The sequence below is a fragment of the Mauremys reevesii genome, linkage group 1 (genome assembly GCF_016161935.1).
Source record: "Mauremys reevesii isolate NIE-2019 linkage group 1, ASM1616193v1, whole genome shotgun sequence".
Lineage (NCBI taxonomy): Eukaryota > Metazoa > Chordata > Testudines > Geoemydidae > Mauremys > Mauremys reevesii.
In genome coordinates this window covers 168,946,467-168,965,113 of record NC_052623.1, presented here as the reverse complement: position 1 = coordinate 168,965,113, position 18,647 = coordinate 168,946,467, and the positions used below count along the sequence as shown (strand labels likewise).

The following is an 18,647-nucleotide window of genomic DNA, read 5'->3' as shown; positions in this document are numbered from 1 at the left end:
TGCTTTTCAGTGACCAAAGGCCATATATCTTATCCCAACCATTATTTATGTATTCTTATTATTTAACTGCATTATAACAGTGTCCAGAGGCCCTCAAACAAACAGAGGGCTCTATTGGATAACTGGCTGTGCAAACACGTAATAAGAAACTGTCCCTCCCCCAGACAAGCTTACAGTCTAAATAGACAAGACTGACAAAGAGTGAGAGAGGGGTCCAGCTACATCACTTGCATTAGGTGCTGGAGGCAGGATTTTGGTTTTTGTGAATGTTGAACAGCCATTTCCTACCTTCCAAATATGCAACTCCAAATTCCTTCCACATACCCAACAATTTGGATTCTAGTGGGATTCACAAAGGTATTTAGGTGCTAACTTTCATGGGAGTTAGGCACCTAAATAACTTTGTGAATCCCACTCTGTATGACTTCCTAGCCTAGTGGTATTAGATGAAATTCTGGAGCATTTCAGTATTACTTCATTCTTGGCTAGACAGTTTTACTGAACAATAGGGGTGCATCAGCATTTGATATTGGAGCCTTCACCTTGCATTAGACTGGTACCTTGCACACTCCCTGTTCCTACCCTTCATGTTCCTATGCACCATGCCCCAGAAAAATACTTCCATTCCTCGTTTTATTTCTTCCCACTTTTTCCTTTCTCTTTCCCCTGTCTTTGGTCTATTTTTTTCTTTTCTGTGCATTTTTCCTTCTTCTATTTCTTCTTATTTTTTTCCATTGTTGTTTGTTTTCTGTTGCCTCTCTTTCAGTGACTGTCAGAGCCTGAGCCAATCCCCCTCTCTGATTGAACTTCAGTCTGTTGTGATTGGATCTAACCACTGAATCACATGTGGTTCTAAGGCCCCTGGGTCTGGGTATTGACTGGTCACTGTTCCAAGCTCTGGGTCTCTCAGATGCACTCCCGGGTGCAGACCTCATACCTGACATCCTTTCTTGGGCATTGGAATCCCTCAGTCTGGCCAGCTACACCACAGAACAAGTGCCACAGCTCTCCTGAAACCTCTTAGACACTTTCCCCTTAGAGCAGGCGTGATGGAAGCATCTTAAAAGTGTGGGGGCCAGAGGCACCTGATCTGTGGCCCAATCCCCCCACACCACACTGCCCCCTGAGGCCTAGCCCTTGCACCGCCCACTCCCCCAAGGTCCCACCCTCACGCTGCCCCTTCTCCCTGAACCCCTGCCATCACACCGCCCCTTCTCCCCTTTATAGGACTGGGAATTTTTGAAATTCCACTTCCTGTTTGCTCAGCCTGAAGAGCTCACATCGCATCTTCCCAGCTGACTATGGTGGCTCCATGCAGCAAACGCTCTCCTGCTTAGAGCACACCTGAATTGTTGGATCTGCTGGTGCTGTGGGGAGAAGAGGCTGTGCAGTACCAGCTCCACCCCAGCCATAGGAACTTCAATACCTCACAGCATGTTGGATAAGGGCTATGAATGGGAGACGCGTAAGTGCCGTGTGAAGATAAAGGAGCAGAGGCAGGTGTACCAGAAACAAGGGAGTCAAACTGCTGCTCTGGTGCTGTTCTGAAGACCTTCCACTTCTATAAGGAGCTGAACACTATCCTCTGTGGCATCCCCACCTCCTCCACCAGGAGTCCTGTGGATACTTCACAGGGGCTGGAGAGAGCAATCTGTGGACTCAACCCTGAGGGTGAAGTGGTGGACGGGAAAGTGGAATTGAGGATGAGGTGGAACAGGCCTGTGCTGTGGTGAGCCAGGACCTATTCTCAACCCTGGAAGGTTGGAGCCAGTCCCAGCACTCTGTCTTTGGCGTGCATGATGCAGGAGAGGAAAGCTCTGGTAAGTGCTTGTTTTGAGTTGATACTGCTTGCTTACATGAGGCAGAGCTGTCCTTTATTCTTTTATGTGCTAGAAGTGGGTTAAGGGATAGAAATGGACAAGACTAGCAGTGTTTGCGTCTGCTACACATCTATGCAGTGGGGTCCTGTAGCAAGTTCCCTGCTGGGCCCACCTGCCTCCTGCCCCCGCTGGGCTGAGAAAGTCACTCCGAGTCCTTGTTGCAGTGCTCACCTGGTGCTTTATTTTACAAGTAGTGTTCCCACCACCTTTTCACCACAATACATACAATCCCTTTCTACTTGTCTACCAGCCAGAGAAGAGACAAGCTACTTCTCCATTAGTGCAGCTTCTCCTTTTCCCAGCTCCTCCCCTGGCTTCCTTCCTCTGGGGCTTTTATCCAGCTGCAGCCTGATGAGGCAGCAGCTGTTCCAGCTTCCCCAATCAGGGCCAGGTGATCTACTCAGCTCCAATTCACCTCCCTTAATTGGAGCTGGAGTGACAGGGGTTTGGCTAAGCAGCTTTCTGCTTAGCACCCTGTCACAAACCCCCGCAGAACAGTGTGTTAATGAACACTGAGATTTCACGGGAATCCTCTAGAAAGATCTCTAGGAAAGTTTCCTGGAGGTACTCGGCAATCCTCTTCCGGAGGTTCCTTGGCAGAGCTGCTTTGTTTCTTCTGCCATTGTAGGAAACTTTCCTGTGCCAACTGGCAATCATTTGTGCAGGGACCAAAGAAGCGCACAGGCGAGCAGCATAAGGACCGGGTCTGAAGCCACACGCATGCAGGAGATGCATCCTTGCTTACCCTCAGGAATGAGATATCAGCTTCAATGACCCCTGCATGTGGAAAATGGTGGCAGAATTTACAATTTTGTCCCTACTTGCTTGCAGCGATCCCCTTAAAAATCCACCAAGACCCTTTGCCCCATCTTGAATGCCCCCTCCCACTCCTGAGCTGAACTTACCATGTGTAGGGTGTTTGCTGAGCGTTGTGCTTCCAAGGGACAGTGAGAAAGAGGTGTATTTTCCTATTATCATTTGAAGCTGTGAGTGCACTAAGAATCATGCCTCTGTTCATTGTTTATTATGCTTCTGCAAGTGTGGTCTTCACGGGAACCCCCTATACACCGGCAGAGCGCCTCCGCCAGATAAGGAAGTGACCGAGGAGGAGCAAGGAGGACATGTTTTGGGAGATGCTCCAATCTTCTCATGCCACAGATCAAGAACACAAAGCATGAGAGATTCAATTAATGAAAATTTAAAAATAGTTAGTCAGGAGAGGAAGCGGGGCATGAGCAAATTGTAGTGGGCCAGGAGTGGATGATAAAAGTGATGGAGGAGCAAATAGAGATGCTCAAGTCCCTAATAGCATTGCATGCAGAACACATGTGTGCTCGCCTCCCCCCTCCCCTGCAGCCCATACAGAACTGCTTGCCATGTCCTCCCCAAACTCCTCCCATACACTCCTTGCATCTTCCCGGCCCATCACAGTACCCCATTCACTCTGCCCCTTTGGACAGCTTCCAAAATGACAGCTGTAGTTACACGCAGCTATGAGAGCCTCCACCAGGGAAGTGCCCTTGTCAATGTTATGTCCCTTTCCAGAAAGCGTTTTCTGTGTGTTGTTTATTGATACTTAATAAAAAATACTCTCTGAAAGATAATCAATCTTTATGTGTTTCCTACACATGGTGGTTGCTGCAGGAATTAATACACAGTGGCAATTGGCACATTCACAGTCTGCAAATCACGGTCAGGAAGCAATCATCAAAATTATCATGCAAGGCGGCAAGTTAACAAAGCATGGCAGAATGCTTTATAGAAAGACCCATTACTGGTGCTCATTGTCAAAATGGTGCCTCAAAGCCTCCCTGGTTCAAATAGTGCCCCCTTGTGCCCCTCTAATAGCCCTTGTATCAGGCTGCTCAAAATCAGCCGCCAGGCGATCCACCTCCACACTCCACCTCACTTTTCACCCTTAGCCTCACAAATATTATGCAGCACACAGCAGGTTGCTATGACCATGGGAATATTTTCCTAATTTAGGTTTAACCTGCCATAAAGACAGTGCCAGCGTCCTTTTAATATGCCAAATGCACATTCAACGGTCATTCTGCACCTGCTCAGCCTATTGTTGAAGCGCTCCTTGCCACTGTCCAGCTTTCCTGTGTAAGGCTTCATGAACCAGGGGAGTGGGGGCAGCGGGAGTATCCCGTGTAAGGCTGGGTCTCCAAGGCTAACTATGGGCATTTCAACATCCCCCAGTGGAATCTTCTGGGGTGGAAAGAAAGTCCCTTTTTGCAGCTTTCTGTACAGGCATGCATCATGTACCTTCCCTGACCACCCTGCCTTGATGTCAGTGAAACAACCCTGGTGATCCACAAGCACCTGAAATACCATAGAGAAGTACCCCTTTTTGTCAATGTACTCCATCACAAGATGGTCCAGGGCCAAAATTGGGATATCCGTGCCATCAGTTGCCCCACCACAGTTAGGGAATCCCATTGCCGCAAAGCCATCCACTATTTCACAAACATTTTCAAGAGTCACAGTCCTTTGTAGCAGGATGCGATTAGTGGCCCTGCACACTTGCATAAATGCAATTCCCACGGTGGACTTCCTGTCTGCAAACTGATTCACAACTGACTGGTAGCAATCTGGAGTTGCCAACTTCCACACAGCAATCACCACATGCTTCTCACTGAGGGGGCAGCTCTCATTTTGGTGTCCTTGCACCGCAGTGCTGGTGCGAGCTTCACACACAGTTCCAGGAAGATAGCTTTGCACATCCAAAAGTTCTGCAGCCACTGTGCAGGTTGACTGTGCACTGTGTGAAAAAGTACTTCTTATATTTGTTTTAAACCTGCAGCCTATTGATTTCATTAGGTGAGCCCTGGTTCTTCTGTTAAGTGAAGAGGCAAATAACACTCTTTATTCACTTTCTCCACACCATTCACGATTTTATACATCTCTATCATATCCCCTCTTAGTTGTCTCTTTTCCGAGCTGAAAAGTCCCAGTCTTTTTTATCTCCTCTCATACGGAAGCTGTTCCATATTCTTAATCACTTTTGTTGCCCTTCTCTGTACTTTTTCCAATTCTAATATATATTTTTGAGATGGAGTGACCAGAACTGAATGCAGTATTCAAGGCATGGACATAGTATGGATTTATAAAGTGGTTTTATGATATTTTTCTGTCTTATTAGCTATCCCTTTCCTAATGGTTCCTAACATTGTTAGCTTTTTTGACTGCCACTGTACACTGAGCAGATGTTTTCAGAGATTGTAAAGTTTCATAAGGAACACCAGGTACAGTCATGTACTTAGATATCCAAATGACAGCAACTGACATCAAAAACTGTGGGTGCAAAGCAGAGGCCAATTTTGAACATTTAGACCACGATATGCAAAGTATCTGAGCTACAGCTGTTGTGAGAACTATGGGCCAGTTCTTGAGCTAAAATCAGTATAGGTTCAATGGAGCTGTGCTAATTTGCACCAGCATAGGATCAGCACAACTACAACATAAATGTATCCGTCTTTTGTGTATATGAGATATCATCCATAATATTGCAACAATGTAATTTTTAAAATTTCATTTCCTTGGTGTTGCCTTATATTTGTATCTTAAGAGAACACTGTGAAAGTTCTATTGGAGGATCTGGTAGCAAGCCCTACATTTAGGTTGCATAACATTTTCCATTATAAAAGATTCTTGTGATCTTTTCTTTGATAAATTCTCACAACTCCATTGTATGCAGAAGGCCTTTGATATTTGGCAGGGGGAATGTCTTTTTTTTTGGCTCCATGAAATTCAGTTATGATTTGGCTCAGCTATGACATGTTAAAAAACCACATTCCCATTCTCTCGCTTGTGTTCCTCAGGAAAATTTGGACAGCCTGCCAAAATCACTGAACATTGTGAGGCCAGGCTCATGCTGCTGCTGGAGCAAGAGTGAGAAGAGACAGCCAGGCTGAGCGTCCCACATTAATCTCCAAACCCAGCCTATGCTCTCAGTGGCCCATTCACATGCATACACACACTCCAAGACACCACATGGGGTAGGAACTTCCCCAACATCTAGTTGTGGAGGGGAAAGAGAGAAAGAGATGGGGCCAGGGCTCCTCTCAGCCACTCCTTGGTACCAATAGCCAGTCTCTCCCGCTGAGAGCAACCCTTGGGGCAGGAGCTGGGTAGCTCAGGTAGTGGCAGTCTGTACTACAGTGTTGAAAGTCTGTGGATCCAACCTTTCTGATGACTCCTGAGGGGGCAGGGGGACTGTTACAGGTGCACACAGGAGAATCTGTTTGTTCCTTTTTCTTAAACAAAAAAATCACACACGCCCCTCCATAATTCCCCTTCCCCAAAACCTAGGAAATGGTGTTATAACAAACAACATTAAAATATGTTTTTAAGGTTGCAAAGCTCATGCAAACTTCATTCTGTCCTCTTGTGTGCACATTATGATACAATCATTCAGCACACAGATAGACGACAAGAGGGCAGGCCTGACGTCAGGGCACTCTATTTACAAGTTATTTTTTGTATTTAGAAACCAACTACCTCTTCTGTTTCCTTCACCAAAATTTAGAGGTGTAATTTTAAAATATATTTTATATTGTTTCTCATTTGTTGCTTGTGAGATGTTAGTAATATCCATTTCCTCCCTAATGTTTTTGCCTCCATTCTGTTGCAAGTTATAAGAAACAGGGGCGGCTCCAGGTCCCAGCATGCCAAGCGCGTGCTTGGGGCAGCATGCCACGGGGGGTGCTCTGCCGGTCGCCGCGAGGGTGGTAGGCAGGGCTCCAGTGGACCTCCCGCAGGCGTGCCTGCGGAGGGTCCGCTGGTCCCGCAGCTTCAGTGGAGCCGCAGGATCAGCGGACCCTCCGCAGGCACGCCTGCGGGAGGTCCACCGGAGCCGCGGGACCGGCGACCGGCAGAGCGCCCCCCTGCCCCCCGCGGCATGCCGCCGTTCTTGGGCCGGCGAAATATCTAGAGCCACCCCAATAAGAAATGACTTGTGGGTATGGTTTTGAAACCTAACCACCTCCTACCCCTCAAAAAATTAGTACATATGAATGAACTTTGCAAACTATTAAACAAGACAAATAGTGCAGGTTACATATTTGGCCGACTAACTTTACATTTACATTTGTGTAATTTCCTTCAATTATACATTAAAACTGAAAAATGTCTAGCACAAGAGGCAGCTGATCCAGTAGAGAAGTTTGTAAATTCAGAAACTTTCAAGGTGATCATTAAGGTCAGTGCAGGAATTAGATTACTGAATGGTATGCAGGTGACCCAATAGTTTTCAGTCCAAGAAGACTGAAAACTAGATTTTGAGAGAATAAACAAATTACATTTCTGATATAAGAAAGCTGAACAAGAAACAGAGTATGTTTGTCTGTCTAAGACCAGAATCATGGTCAACCATCCTGCTGAAGGATATCTAATGCTACTAGAACTTGTGATGTATTGAGTATCACACAGAAAAAAATACAATTCTCTTTCAGATTTTATAAACCAATGTATAATAGAGCATAGTGAAAAGTATACTCAGAACACAGAATTGGGTCTCTGGGCCAGTTTTTTCCCTGTGCCTAGACATGCCTGCTGACAGAGCATAAAAGAAGATAAGTAAGAAACATAGAGAACCAGTTACTGTGTTGGATTTAACTTGTTTCTCGTTTGAAGAGTCTTGCCCCAGATGCTGACGACTCACTGTTACTTCAATTCAGATCAAATCAATACATACTCACTGCTAAGGAGTGTATTGTTCTTTCCTCACAAGAACGTGAGGAAAGATGTAACTCAGCACTTTCCCCCAGAGTTCCTCAATCCTTTGAGTGCCAGCTTTATAGGAGTGGGGTAGCAAGTCTGCTACCTGCTCAGAGGTGAAAGTAAGCTGGACTGGACTGGCTTCTCTGGTGGTGATTTAAAGGGTCCAGGGCTCCAGCTGCTGCGGGGCGCCCTGGGCCCTTTAAAGCACCGCTCGAGCTCCGGCAGCGCTTTAAAGGGCCCAGAGCTCCCCACAGTGGCCGGAGCCTCTGGCCCTTTAAATCGCTCCGGAGCCCCAGGGCCTTTAAATCTTGAAAGGCCCCGCCCCTTCCTGTTGAGGCCACACCTCTTCCGGTTGAGGCCATGCCCACTCAGCACTCCGCCGTACCGCTAAGTCCTTTAAGTTACTTATGGTTTTGAAACCTAACCACCTTTCACCCCTGTACCTGCTCCAGTGATGTGGCCATTCAATTATACAAGGTAGCAAAGAAGCTGTGCCCTCAGCTGCAGAATTTTTGCTTTCAGATGGAAACAATCCAACAGGTCATATTAATCACTGCCATAAGCAGGAACAATGCCACTGACTTCAAGAGAGTTCGGCATGCATATGTTAGCAGAGGATTTGATCCTGAATAGACAATTTAAAATTATCTAAATTTGGCTTTTTTTTTTAAGAAAAGAAAAGCTAGCTGAAAGTCACATTGGTCATAAACTGACCATCAGAATGATTCAGCTTTGATTGTTTCAACCAAGCATTTTTAATATTGTGCCAGTTTTTCAGCATTTTAAAGCACGCTGTCCAAAAAGCTTCCTTGCCAGATGATTTTTTTTCTCTTTTCTTACCAGCTTTCTGGTAATAAAGGGAATTTGGGGGTGGGGGTATTTTTATTTATTTATTGTTTCTTATTTTAAATGCTTGAATTTGCTTTGTTCATGCCCAGTAATTTTTCAGTTAATTGCAGATCTGCTGTATATTAGGGAAACCAAAAAAGCAATAGTCTGTGGGTGTTGTATAAGAATGCTGCTGTCTCAGGGAAGCTAATCCCATTCAGTGGAAGCCTCACGACTATACAATTAACTTCTTCACAGGGTGCTTTCTTTCATTCTCTATTCAGAAGAAAAACTAATTAAAAATCTTCATTGATCGCTTGTGTTTACATGTGACTATGTGAAAGTGCTGTATCAAGCACTGAGGAGCTTAAATCCATAGAGTTTTGTGAGCCTGGCTAAAGAACACAAATTGAATTAAAAAAAAACCAAAAAACAAAAAAAACCCACAAAACAAAACAAAAAAAATCCCAACCAATCCTAGACCTATATCAAAATAATGTTAAGGGTGTTGGACAAAAGCAAAAACATTTAGAATTAGAACTCTATGAAGACTGACCATCTCTCCTCTTATTCATAGGTATTACAGGATGTCAGAACTATGTGCTGTATTTCACAATTCATGTGCTGCAATAAGTAGGTAAGCACGACAGTAAGGGTGGACTAGCCGCCATCACTACATAATTTTCCTTTGGTTTTGTTGGCTTAAATCGGGCCATGCTATTTCAAAATAACTATCCCTCCCTCCCACATTAAAGATTTTGCACTCACACAGGTATTGGGTCTGATTCCACAGCAGCTTTATGCCAGATAGAGCAATACACACACATGAGGTAGACAGGGAGAATTATTAATCACAACTCCATGCTTTCTGACAGGGTTCAGACAGAGCATGCAGAGAACCCTTCAGACACATGCACAGCAGAAGAGCCCCATTTAGAACTCTGAAAAGGCTCAAAAGGCACAGGCTGAGGATCACTGCTTTGTATTATTTAAATATATCTTCACAAGAAAAGTTATGAAGTTACTAACCTTCTCACATAAAAATCGCAAGACAGAAGCAGAAGAAAGGGGAAAAAGCAAACTTTTTTAGCACTTGAATTAGTTAGCCTTAATGAGCAAAGAAAGCTCCAAACTTGTGTTCATCTTTGTATATTATTATTTTTATATTTAATACTGACTGTCTCTAGAAAAGTGATTTAAAAGAACACCTGGGATTTCCTTAAGATGGTTGTGTTTATGTCAAATTGTAACTACCTCAAAGTTTTTGATGTGCATCTTTCTGGCCTTTGAAACAAGAATGACACCCTCCTCTTCCCACTATACACAGCATAAAGATTATCTTAATATTTACATGAAAACCTATCAAATTTCCTCGACATAACTTTAATCGTAACCTCTAACTCTGTAAAACCACATCTCCAAGGACATCCTGCAAAGACTTATTCATGTGCTTAACATTAAGGACATGAGTAACTTCACTGAATTCAATGGGATTACAAATTACGTTCTTAATGATAAGAACACTAAATCCAACCTGGCAGTGTAAGGAAACCTCAGAACAAGTGTAAATTATATTTACATTGCATAATGGTGTAAAGGGGCCTTACTGTAAATGAGAGTCAGGCCCTTTATAAGCCTTCATATCAGATGAGATACCTGGCCTTACCATGAAGCCATCGTGGGATCCATGCTGTGGAGGCAGTAGAAGTCCTGGGTTTGGCCCAGAATGTCCAGTTTACTGTAAGGGAATCTGTAGTTGGTTCACTGTGGAGGATGATGGCAGAACAGGACTTAAGAGGTTTTTTGTTTAGTCTGTTTATGTATGTATGTAGTTAGACTGCAGATAAATATAGAAACCCCCCAGCACTAATAGCCTCTGGTTCATAACCAAATGGTTAAAGCTGACGTTCTAAAGACTTTGAGGCTGCAGGTTTAAGACCACAATATGACCTGTTATTAAACTGAAAATTATATTTAAAATATCTTGCACTGGGGAAGTTAAGGCTGCTATCTCTAAACGGAGCAGCCAAACAGTTGTAGCAGGAATGCTGCTGGATATAAGGACACAGACTTGTTCATAGGTTGAATAATTTTTCTTTTGAAGACAAACTATGTAAAACTGTAACCTTATACTCAGATCCTGCAAACACTCATGCAAACGCATAACTTTACTCATGTGAGTAGCCCCATGGACTCCAGTAGGACTATTCAAGCAAGTAAAAGTATGTGTGATTAAGTGTTTGCAGGATTGGGGCCTTAGATACCACAGAATGAGTATTCTTGTTCAGGCCTGGGCATGTGAAGGATGCAAATTAGCATTCTTTTGAAATAGCAAGCTGGTGAATGCCACGGGTTCAGTCACTGACACTGTTAGTGTTTTGTTTAGTCAAGCATGTGGTATCATAGCAGCCTGTCACTCCCACTAGATGTTTTTGTAGATGTTGGAAGAAAACATTTTCAGAGACTTGGGGCTATGATGTTTAAAATTAAGTGAGGCAAATTAATATAAAAAAACAGACCCAAGGGGAACAAGAATAATTGTAACCAGCCCTCTGTGGAGAAAGAAGTGATTCAGGACTATTTAGAAAAGCTGGACAAGCACAAGTCCATGGGGCCGGATGCGCTGCATCCGAGGGTGCTAAAGGAGTTGGCAGATGTGATTGCAGAGCCATTGGCCATTATCTTTGCAAACTCATGGCAATCTGGGGAGGTCCCAGATGACTACCTTCATGCCTCCAGCTTCCATCCCGGACACACCACACGATCTATTGTCTACAGCTAAGCACTGAGGTACAACCGCATTTGCTCCAACCCCTCAGACAGAGAGCAACACCTACAAGATCTTCACCAAGCATTCTCAAAACTACAATACCCACACGAGGAAATAAGGAAACAAATCAACAGAGACAGATGTGTACCCAAAAGCCTCCTGCTGCAAGACAAGCCCAAGAAAGAAACCAACAGAACTCCACTGGCCATCACCTACAGTCCTCAGCTTAAACCTCTCCAACACATCTGCAACCCATCCTGGACAATGATCCCTCGCTTTCACAGACCTTGGGAAGGAGGCCAGTCCTCGCCCACAGACAACCCGCCAACCTTAAGCATATTCTCACCAGCAACCACACACCGCACCATAGTAACTCTAACTCAGGAACCAATCCATGCAACAAACCTCAATCCCAACTCTGTCCACATATCTACACCAGCGACACCATCACAGGACCTAACCAGATCAGCTACATCATCACCGGTTCATTCACCTGCATGTCCACCAATGTTATATATGCCATCATATGCCAGCAATGCCCTTCTGCTATGTACATTGGCCAAACTGGACAGTCCCTTTGTAAAAGGATAAATGGACACAAGTCAGATATTGGGAATTGCAATATACAAAAACCTGTAGGAGAACACTTCAACCTTTCTGACCACACAATAGCAGATTTTAAGGTAGCCATCCTACAGCACAAAAACTTCAGGACCAGACTTCAAAGAGAAACTGCTGAGCTTCAGTTCATTTGCAAATTTGACACCATCAGCTCAGGATTAAACAAAGACTGTGAATGGCTAACCAGCTACAAAGCAGTTTCTCCTCCCTTGGTGTTCACACCTCAACTGCTAGAAGAGGGCCTCATCCTCCCTGATTGAACTAACCTTGTATTTCCATTACATGCATCTGATGAAGTGGGTATTCACACACGAAAGCTCATGCTCCAATACATCTGTTGGTCTATAAAGTGCCACAGGACTCTTTGTTGCTTTTTACAGATCCAGACTAACATGGCTACCCCTCTGATAGTGATTTTGGGTACTTCAAGTTTTGGGTGCCCAATCTAAGACATTGTATATCATCTTGAATATGAGACATCTTACATTATAAATGTGCATGAGTAACTTTACAGATGTAGGTAGTATGGTTGGTGGAAAAAATAAGGGAGGGTTGATGTTCTGAGGGTACGTGCTTCAGCACTTTTTGATATCAAGGCCCTTTAAGGTGTCTCAGGTTGGGCACCTAAAAGTTGAAACATCAAAATGACTAGTTTCTATTGGTATTTTCTTTCATTTTCACTGGGTTTTATGAAGCTATTGACTACAGAACCTATTGGGCTAATTCTAGCTTTTAAACAGCACAGTCATTTTATTACAGCAACAAAAAATTCCATCAATTCCCCCCCCTCCTCCCAACCACACCACTTATATGTGTATGCAGGATCAGGTCCTAGGACAAGAAGCTTGCATGCAGTTAATTTTTATTTCTTTATGCCTTTTCTAAAATGTCCTAGGCAGAGGTTAAGTTAAGCAGAAAACATTTTCCAAGGCTGGAAAAATAATGGAGATTCTATTGACCAAAGAGATTTAGTAAGTGTAAAAAGTGTATTTTATTATTTTATTTTCTTTGGGTCAAAGCCTATATTAAAAAAAGAAAAAGAAAGAAAGAAAAAGAAGATGAAAAACAGTAATGACCACTGATTAAGTTGACAGTGAAGTTAGAAAGGAGAACTATATATAGTTCACACCATGTCTTCAACTATTGCATTATCATTCCTATTTATACATTTTTGTCACTGATACTAGGATTTCAGAGCCAAATAGCAGCAGAATGCTTTTCTCATTTATTGTGTAATATATAACTAGCATGATTCTGAATTTACAAGTTAAATCAAGGAACAAACACAGTTCATCAGTGCTGCTTTCCTGATCCTCCTCTTTCACTCCTTTTCAAAAGGCAGCTTTAGTCATAGAAAATTACACATAGTGGACCCAATTCTTACTCTTCTATTCTGGCATTACTCACACTGAGTTAATCATATTGACTTTAATGGAACTACTTGTGTAAAGAAAGAGTTTGCCAGATTGGGTTAGCTATTTCCATAGTAAAATCATTCCTTAGCATTGTTACTTATAGATTTATTATTTGTTTACTTTACTATCTATAGTGAGCCAAAAATGTACAGTTAACTGTATATGCACATAGAAGACAAGCCTCCTGTCTTAAGGCATTTGCTATCAATTCACTGTGAAAACAAAACCACGTATTTGAAATACCAACTTTCAGTCTGAAGAGAGTTAATGGCAGGGAAATAATTGTGCTATAAGAGAAATTGCCTGTTGCAAAAAAGCAGAAGACACTAAATGCCACTCCTTTAATCACAGCAGTGCATGTTTTTAAAAAAAGACGAAACAAAGACAAGTACTTACTTTTCTAGGTTTAGTTTGTGAGGCTCTTTACTGTGTGGCTGTCCACTTTATAGACCTTATCTACCTACTGATGCTTTGCTCTTGTTTGACGGGCTGGTTAATCTACAAGGCAGGGTGGAATGTGTGGTCTTGCACTTGCTGTTCTTTTATGTTTTCTAGAGGCCAACAACTCAGGCTGTTTCTATGACAACCAGGAGAGCAGCCGAGGCCTACCAATTTCATTAATAACACAGCAGGATAAGTATCTGTCTTTATTAGCTCTGTCCATACTTCTGATTGGTAGCATTATACTTACCTTGAAAGTGTGTCCCACACACAAGAAACGTGTCATACTATGGTTGTAATATATGAAAGCAAACACGGAGCCCCGAACATTTATTGCGGCAGGTTAACAAAGAAGAGGTTGTGCATCAGACCTGCTCTCAGTGCACAAATAGTTTATTTTTAAATATTTAGGACCAAGTTAAAACTGCCCAGAGCAGCTGCCCTGGAAGGATGGCAAGAAAGGGCTCACTGAATCCTTCCCTGCCCCATGCAATCTGCTAGTGCTGGGAGAGCAGCTCTGAGGAGAGTGCAAATGAAAGCTTTAGTACAGGTAGGGCACAGCTTCCAAGGGTGCTTCTCTAGCGCCACTGTGCTCAACCTGGGTGGAAATTCCATAAGCTCCATCAGAATCCTTCTGCTGCTCTCTGCTGGCTTGGACTAGGCTCGGTTGGTTTAAAGTGGAAAGCCAGTAGCTCCAGGAACGCTAGTATGCAAAACCTGTTGCTCCTTTCCAAAACCTATTTGGCCAGCTGGAACTGGTTGGAACAATCTGCAGATTTTCAAATGGAATTTCCCCTAAGGTACTCAAGCATAATGCCTCTGTCAACCAATCACAGAATATCATGGTTGGAAGGGACCTTAGGAGGTCATCTAGTCCAACTCCCTGCTCAAAGCAGGACCAATCCCCAGACAGATTTTTACCCCAGTTTCCTAAATGGTCCCCTCAAGGATTGAACTCACAACCCTGGGTTTAGCATGCTAATGCTCAAGCCACTGAGCTATTGCTACAGCTGTTTCCACCTGACCTGGTGTACAGACCTATGTCACATGGTCAGTGTTATTGTTATCCAGACCACATAGGACCCAAACCTGCAAACATATGTTATCAAAGCGTAGTGCTCATCACCCAGAGTTGTCAATGGGACTAGTAGCAAGGGTTTGAAGGACCATACACATATAAGCAGAGCTCACTGTCACAAGGATGCATACTTAGAGGAATCCCCGTAAATCCTGGGACAACAGAGCAAGAGGCAAAAATTCTCTGGCAGGGCATTAACATGGAATAAATGGCAGAGGTATTAGGATGCAAGGGAGAAGATTTAAAAATAAAGGGTCTAACCTTTCAATGCTTATTTAGGCAAACTCTTTTGTAAGATAGTTCTTGATTGGAGTGTTACCTGAGAAAGGTCAGTGATATCTTAGTCAGTCAGGGACAGGTGTAGTACTAAGTTCTCCATTTTGATCTGTATTGCTAATGGGAGTTGTGCAAGCACACTGAATACAAATGAATTAATAGAGATTCATACTGCACAGAGGAGAGCCACAGTTCAGCTGGAAGGGGAGAACTTAGTCCATGGATTTAAGAGTTGAGTTTGAGTATTTTTTTTCTCTGGGAAATTCAGAACTATCTTGAATTTAACAATTTGCCTTTTGATTTCTGCATCTAAGAATTCCACTATGAAGTCTGAATCATCAAATTTGTAACTTTATTTCAGAAACCATGATTTTAAAAAAGAAATTTGCTACAACATGCTTGCTACAGCACAACATTTGTAATTTATATCAGACAAATGTGAACAGCATATATGAAGAGTTTACTACAATATTGTTTTTCAATTTAATGTTACATGATGGGTTAAATTCTGCCCTTGAATTACAAATAAGTCAGTGATGAATTTGGCCCAATATGTGTAATTGTTAATACACCTCCAATCCCCTTATTCTCCTGACTGCTCACTCCACCATCACACTCTTGAGAGCCTATCTGTTCTCTTTGCTAATCTTTCCAGTTCAGGTTTGTTTTCTCACTGATACCACTCATCTATTTAGAATTCCCATCTTCACTCCCCTTTTCTGAAACACTTATTATTTATCAATTATGTTGCAATAGTGGTTAGAGGCCTCACTCATCATGCCAGGTGCTGTGCAAACAAACAGGAAGTCACAATCCATGCCCTGAAGAGCCTCTTTTACATTACAAATGGCGCCAATAGCAGTATGTGGTACTGTGCCAATGAAGGAATCTCTGGGCCCATTCCTGCCATTAACTTCAATTGAAGAAGGATAAGGCGGGGGGGGGGGGGGAAGGCATAGGGTGTAAACATTGCTAAGCCCATCATGCCACCTAATGGCTTTGGCCAGTGAAATATGGCAATGGGCTGTAAACAAAGCTGTAAGTATCATTAAAGAAAGCAACAGCCTTTCCTTGTAAGCTAAAAATTTTTCTATCCATTGACTTCAATGAGCTTTAGATCAGGCCCTCTGGGCTCAATTGTGGCATTTAGTTCCACCCCATGGAAAGCATCAGGTGACATTCTGTCACAGAGAAGCACAGTGCCTCCAGATCTCCAAGGAGCAATTCTCAACACTCATTCAGGAAATGCAGCATATGCCTTCCCTGTGGCTGGTCAGCTCTTGGTGCTACCATGTGCAGGGGTGGAGAGCAATGGCTTTGCCTACTCTCTGCCCCCTTTTCACCAGCAGCCCCTGAGTTCTTCCCAGCATGCAGCTGTACAGGTGGGTCCACAATGTGGGCCTATGTTTTTGGATAGGTTTCCTTGGAGTGTGGTTCGAATGGTTGTATATTTGATTAATTTTCCTCAGCTAGTGTCAAGATCAGCTCAGACAGATTTCAGACTGGCTATGGAAAACTTGTAGCAAAATGTTTTGCCTAGTTTCTCAGTGCAGATTCACTGTTCAGGTTTGCTGGCAAACCTGAGCTAAATTTTACATGAAGAAGGAGTAATTTATTGTAACGGTCGGAAACCAGGCAAAATTCAATATCTGGACATGTTTTCCACACAAAGCCAGACAAAAATGGAATTATTTGGCTTAGTTTTGTTTGGAGATTTGAACCCTTCAGAATGAAACCAAAAACATATTTTGTATGAACAACTGTGAACTGAAAGCACCATTTACACAGCCTTCCTTCAGATTTGAAATATATGGTGTCATAGTTCCATGGGGTTCCTATGAGCAATACATAACACAAAAAGGTAAATGGAGGGACTTGATATTCATCAACCAGTCCTTTTCCTAATCATCTCCGTGTAAATAGATACACTATACTGAGACCTAAACATGCATCGAACAGCCTCATATAAATGGACAACGGCTGCTAATTTTACTAATCCCACCTAGCAAAGTATCGTGAAGATGATGTGCTTCTATTCTTATCTTTTCTTTGAAATTAGAGCCTGAAGCTTACATTTTCTTAGTGAAGATCTCTGCTAAAAACTCTCACTCTGGCTTCATATAGAGCATTCTGATCTGTTCGCCCTGGCAAACCAGAAACTCTAAGGGTATGTCTATGCGGCAATTAAAAACCCGTAGCTTGCTCATGACAGCTCTCTGGGGCTTGCAGGGTTCAGGCTAAGGGGCTGTTTAATTGCAATGTAGACATTTGGGCTTGGGCTGGACCCGGTGCTCTAGGACCCTGCGAGGGGGGAGGGTTCCAGGACTCAGACTGCAGCCTGAGCCCAAAAGTTTACACACAATTAAACAGCTGCTTAGTCCAAGCCCCATGAGCCCAAGTTAGCTGGCATGGTCCAGCCATGGATGTCTAATTGCAATATAGACATATCCTAAGACTGGTGCTGGACCTAATAGAGTCAATACAGTCTAGAATGATCCACACAGTCATATGGATTTCAGGTGAATGTTTCCTCTGACTTAACTTTTGTTAATAAAATAAAGGGCATAACCATGTAGAAACCTGCACTAGAAGTCACTCTGAAGGTCTGACTTTAATCCCACACTTCGGTTGTATCTAGAATTCTGTCTCCATTGTGCCTGTGTTACAGCACATACAGCATTTTCACTCCGATATACCAGGCATCTGTTACAACTTACTGCATTCTTGTCGTGAAGTAAGGACAACGTTTCAATTTCCCCACTTGTGTGGGTTTAAAACAGACCCTTAACTTTACTTTAAGGCAGTGCTTTCCAGGGGGAGAGTAAATCTCTAGCTGTTATGACTGCCAACAAAACATAAAATGTGCCTTGAGTGTAACCAATTAGGAAGTGTCTGCCTGAGTTAGCAGAGAGCCTGAAACAATAGCTCTGAACTGCTTATTCGTTTTAATAGGTACTAGCTCAAATGCCAATGATAACTCTTTAAATATTCACTGCTCAAAGCATGGATGAAAGGAGAGGAATGATCATATTATGAAGACATGCATTAGCAAGTTCCTAGGTAATGGGCTCTGACTGGTTTTATTTTCATGAAGGGGAGCTAAGTTTTCTAAAGTTTGGGAAGCAATGACTTAAGGGATGTTGTCAAAGCTGATGGGCCTAGAACTATCCCTATATCAATAATGATTTTCTCTTTTATCCTGAAAAATCTATCAGCTCTCCAAAATGAGAGCTGCAACAATGCAAGCTGTGACTAAACCTCCATTGCCAGGTTGGAAGCAGGACTGAAGGAATCCAACATCTGCTGGTTGGAAAATTTTCTATGCTCAAGAACAGGGAAAAGTCTGGAGGTAGAGTGGAACCGAGCATTTTGGCATCAGGGCTGGCTCCAGGTTTTCTGCCACCCCAAGTAGCGGGAAAAAAAAAAAAAAAAGCCGATCAGCGGCACTTTGGCAACAGCTCAATTATGCCGCTCCATTCTTCGGCAGCAGTTCAGCAGCAGGTCCTTCACTACCTCTCTTCCTCTTCGGCGGCACTTCGGCAGCAGCTCAAAGAGGAGAGATGGACTGAAGGACCCGCCATTGAATTCCCGCCGAAAACCCGGACGGGCCA

At 43.2% G+C, this 18,647-nt stretch overlaps 1 long non-coding RNA gene across 1 annotated transcript in view; it reads right to left on the bottom strand.

The window, feature by feature from the left end:
• Nucleotides 1-1,659: 1,659 nt before the first annotated feature.
• LOC120396083 overlaps nucleotides 1,660-18,647 on the bottom strand; it is a 31,323-nt gene continuing 14,335 nt past the window's right edge. The window contains exon 3 of the long non-coding RNA XR_005592967.1: nucleotides 1,660-2,657. This is a non-coding gene — a long non-coding RNA (uncharacterized LOC120396083). The remainder of the gene's footprint in view (nucleotides 2,658-18,647) is intronic.